This window comes from Neophocaena asiaeorientalis, unplaced genomic scaffold (genome assembly GCF_003031525.2).
Source record: "Neophocaena asiaeorientalis asiaeorientalis breed wild unplaced genomic scaffold, Neophocaena_asiaeorientalis_V1.1 scaffold15, whole genome shotgun sequence".
Classification (NCBI taxonomy): domain Eukaryota; kingdom Metazoa; phylum Chordata; class Mammalia; order Artiodactyla; family Phocoenidae; genus Neophocaena; species Neophocaena asiaeorientalis.
The window spans coordinates 7,639,883-7,645,280 of record NW_020185328.1 but is presented as its reverse complement, the minus strand read 5'-3'; positions in this window follow the sequence as shown (position 1 = coordinate 7,645,280).

Genomic DNA, 5,398 nt, shown 5'->3' with positions numbered 1-5,398 from the left:
CATAGGTGAATACCTTCTTGATCTTGGTGTAGGGAATGATTTTCAGCAAGACTATATAAAATTAATATCTCTTTTCATCAAAGAAACTTTAAATAAAGTAAAAATACATATTACAGAAAGCAGGGACTTGAACAGATATTCGTATACCAATGTTCATAGTAACATTATTCAAAATAACCAAAAGGTGGAAACAATCCAAATGGCCATCAACTGATGAATGGATAAATAAAATGTGGTATATACATTCAATGGAATATTATTGTACAGTATGAATGAGCCTTGAAAACATTATGGCACATGAAATAAGGCAGGCACAAAAGGAAAAATATTATATGATTCCATTTATATGAGTTACCTAGAACAAGGAAATTCATAGAGACAGAAAGGAGAATAGTGGTTAGGAAGGGCAGGGGGAGGAGAGAATGGGGAGTTATTGTTTAATGGGTACATGGTTGCAGTTTGAGGTAATGAAAAAGTTCTAGAGATGAATAGTAGTGATGCTTGCACAATAATGTGAATATACTTAATGCCACTTAAGTGTACACTTAAAAATGGTTTTAAAAAAGTAAATTTTATGTTTTATATAATTTACCATAATACAAAAATTATGTTTCAAATTGGGAGATGGTATTTATAGCAGCTATAACCTTCAAGGCATTAAAATCAAGAATATAAAAGAACTATGAGAAAAGGATAAACAACTCAATAGAAAAATGAGCAAAACCCATAAAAAAGGAAAAATCATGTCTGATACACACATGAAGAGATATTAAACCTAGTTATGATAGGGAAATACAACTCAAACCACAGTGAGGTGTCATTTGACGTTCACATGTCACATTCATTTGGCAAATATTAAAAAGTCCTACAACCCAGGTGTTGAAGGGAATGCAGACTATCTCTTAATCATTGCTGGAATATAAACAGTATAACAACTTCAGTTGTTCACAAACTCTACACTTCAACAAGTCTATTCTTTAATATTTACCTGAGAGAACTCTTAAATTTTACTATGGAGAAATGTATAATAAAGTCTGTAGCAACTTTATAATAAAAACTTGGAAAGTCCAAATGTTCCCTGAAAGAGAATAGGTAACTATATTTTTGATATATTCAAACAGTGTACTATCATTTGGCAGTCAAACTAAATGAATTACAGCAACCATAAAATACAGATAAACCTTTCAAACTTCTTGTGATATATGCTTTGCTCATGAAATTTTAGTACTTCATCTTATTTAATATGTGTATTTAAGGCTATAAATTTTCTTTCTAAGTGCAATCTTAGCTGCATCTCATATGTTTTGGTATCTAGTACTTTTGATACTGCCCAATTCAAAATATTTTCTTATATTCATAACTCTTTATTTTAATAATATGTTATTTAAAAGTCTGTATCTTCATTTCTGAACAGTTTTTTTCTACCTTAAAAAATTGATTTTTAGCTTAATTGCAAATAACAGTGTCTATATAATTTCATTCCTTTAAAATGTGCTGTGCTGTGTCTTATATCACATTAAATGTTCAATTTCCTCAAATGTTTGGAAGAATGTATATTTTACATGTCTTTTATGCGGTATTCAACATATGCCATTTAGGTTACTTTTGTTAATTATTTTGTTGAAATAATATTTTACTAATTTTTAGTCTGCTTAATCTTTCAATAATTGAAAGAATTGTTTAAAAATCTCCCACTATGATTATGAAGTTCTCTATTTGTTTAGTTCTGTCACTTTTTTCCCCTTATTTATTTTGAGGCTCTGTGCAATATATAAGAATTGACAGGGCTTCCCTGGTGGCGCAGTGGTTGAGAGTCCGCCTGCCGATGCAGGGGACACGGGTTCGTGCCCCGCTCCGGGAAGATCCCACATGCCACGGAGTGGCTGGGCCCGTGAGCCGTGGCCGCTGAGCCTGCGTTTCCGGAGCCTGTGCTCCGCAACGGGAGAGGCCACAATAGTAAGAGGCCCGCATACTGCAAAAAATAAAAAATAAAAGAATTGACAGTTGTTACATAGCTTTCTTTATAATCTAGGAAAGCTTTTGACTTAAAACCTATTTTATCTTATAGTAATATAGCTATGCCAGCTTTCTATTCATGAGTATTTCCATGGCATTCTTTGACCCATACTTTTTACTTACAATTTTTCTATACCTTCGTATTTTAGAGAGATCTTCTGTGAAAAGCATTTACCCCTCTTGTGCCTTTTAGCCTTCTTTCTTGCTGTTTTTGGGTTAAATTTTTTAAAAAATCGATACATGTTTCCTTTGGCTAGTTTAGAAGCTATAGCCAGTCTTTCTAGTCTTTAAGTGGTTACCATGGAAGTTACAACATGAATACTAATCAATGTTTAAAATTAGTACTTTTATTATTCTCCTGGAGTTTAAGGAACTTACGACACTTTAACTACAACATCTCACTCTCAACTTTTCATTTATTGCTGTTGTGAATTTTCCATCTTTTAAATATTCACATGCTATTGTAATTATTGTTTTATATAGTCAAAGTTACTTTATATTTACTTTCATATTTACTACTTTCTTTATTCTCATTCTTTTCTGCATATCTCATCTTCCATCTTCTGCCTGAAGAATATCTTTTAGAAAATATGTCTTTTCTCTCTGGTAGTTTCTAAGAAATCACAAGTTTCATTGTTTGTGTCTGTGGGTGTGGGTGTGTTTATTTTTCCTTTTATACTGCTTTACTTTTGGAGAGTGCATTTTCAATCTGAGGGACTTGTCTTATGTTATGGAAGATTCCCAGCTATTGCTTTTTTTGATAATTCCTCTTCTTAATGTTTTTGCATTTTATTCTTCTGAGATTTCTTTTGAAACGTCTCAATTCTACAGGCTTTGTATTTTATCTTTTAAAATTTACATTTCTTTATCTCTGTGCTTTATTAGATGATTTCCTCAGATCTTTCATCAAATTCATTCTGGCTCTAGCCAGTTCATTGTGCCATCTACTGAGGCTTTTATTTCAACGTATATTTTTAATTTCAAAGATTTTAAATTGCTCTTTAATATATCCATCTGTATGTTTATAAATTTGTCTTTAGTTCCTTTGTCTGTTTGAGGAGTTCAAATACACTTAATTTAAAATCCTCTTCAGATTTTGTCATTATCTCTATTTCCTTGAGTGCAAAATATCCCACTTATTCATTTATTCATTGCACTGGAATTCTTCACTGCTTCCTGACTTCTTCTTAGAAAATAGGTTTTTGAAAGTTTTTTCCTCAGGCTTATTTACTTGTCAGGTGGTTTCAAGCTTGTCTCAGCTCAGCTCTCCAGGTTAAATGATTCCAAATCAGATTTTACCTTAGCAGCTTGAGGCATGGTTTGCTCAGTCATCACGACTCAGGCTACTATAACCAAATACACTAAGACCTTAAAAGTTGTTTTGGATGCCAAATCCAACGTGTGTGGGGAGTGTTTCCCCGCACCAACATGCAATTCTCTGACACCAGATAGATGTCCTACAATTCAACTCAATTCTGACACTATCTACCAGGAGATAGCATCACATCCCACAGGTTAAGGGCTCAGAGGCACGAGACTGCCTCCCTTTCCCCCCCTTCAGGTGCCAGTTTCAAATCCAGGTTGTCACCTGTGCTTCTGACCTACCGGCTATAGGCCAGAGGTGCCCAGGACTCCCTCCTTGGGTTCAATTAATTTGCTAGAGCGGCTCACAGAACTCAGCGAATCATTGTACTGATTAGATCAGGAACAGCCAGGTGGAAGAGGTGCAGAGGGCAAGGTATAGGGAAAGAGTGAGGAGCTTCCATGCCCTTTCCAAGTGCATCACTCTCTCCGAATCTCCACATGTTCACCAACCCTGAAGCTCTCCAAACCCCATCCTTTTGGTATTCTATGGAGGCTTTACTACATAAACATGCTTAATTAAATCATGGGCTATTGGTGATTGATTCAACTTTGAGACCAGTCCCTCTTCTCTTTTCAAGGGTCGGGGGATGGAACTGAAAGTTCCAACTCTCTAATAATATGGTTGGTTCTGTTGGTGACCAGCTCCCATCCTTACGTGCGGTCCAGAAGTCATTTACCTCATTAAGTAGTAAATAAGCCATAGTGAGCTATGCACAGTGTGATGAATATAGGTAACAATATTGTACTATACTTATGTAATGTGGTAAAAGTCACTATGAAAATCACATTACAATATACAAATGTATCAAAGTAACACATTGTACGTCTTAAATTTACAAAATGTTACATGTCAAATATATTCAATAAAATGATGTAATTAAATTAAATGTTGAAATTTAAAGTCATCTCATTAACATAGCAAAAGACACTTTTTATCACTGTCATCACAGGAAATTCCAAGGGTTTTAGGAGCTCCATGCCAGAAACAGGATGAAGCCTATATATTTCTTATTATAAATCACTGTATTACAGATATAGATTTTTTTTAATCTTTCCTGGTAAATGCAATATATTTTCAGATGAAATCAGAGGGTCAAAGAGAGTGGGTATAGGTCCAGTTCTTCATAGAAAGTATGGTGCTAAATGCCAACTTCACATGGAAAACCCAATATTAATTTACTCCAATTGTGGGACACATTTATTACCCTATTTAACTGTGGTTTTTGGAAAACCTCTCTCTCCTCACTCATCATATTTTGTCTTGTTTGTGATCTAAAATCTATGGCTCCCACTTGCTATTCTGAATTTCTTCTTCATCTTAGGCCATGGAGATTTTCTTCTTGCTTTGAGTATGTCTAAATGTTTTCAAACTTGTGTTTATATTTTACTTATATATTTCAAGTGAGGATACTTCATTATGTTCTCATGTTATCTTGGAGCCTGAATTCAAGAAATCTGTTGAATTTCATTTGGTCTGAAAGTTTGGAAATATATATGATCACAGAAATCCCTATCTATGCAATATCCATTAATATCTTATGGAACTCATATAGCACATGTTCAGAAACTCCAATCTAGGGTAAGTATATGTTTAAATAGACTCCCAGATGACTGTGGTATGACAATGGTGCAGAATCATTGCAACTTTGAGACCAAACACTTGAGTATAAATCCTGGCTGTTCCACTGTTAACAGTGTGGTGTTGGGTGTTATGTTAGTTTTTCAGTTTCCTCATATGTTAAATGGGGACAATAAGAATTTTGAGAGTAGTTTTAAGGATTAAAGTACTGATAGTAGCTTATCCAACCCATTTCTTGACTCCTTTTTATAGAAAAATTTCCATTCCTACACTTCTGCCTTAAACCCATTCTAATATTGATTTTGCCACTGCCACTTCACCAAAATTGCTTTTATCAAGGTCTCCCATAAGAGTCACACTTCCAGACCCAGTGGTCAGTTATCAGTCCCAAGTCTTTTGAAGAATCTTCAGCATTTAACAAAGGGGATCACTCTTATT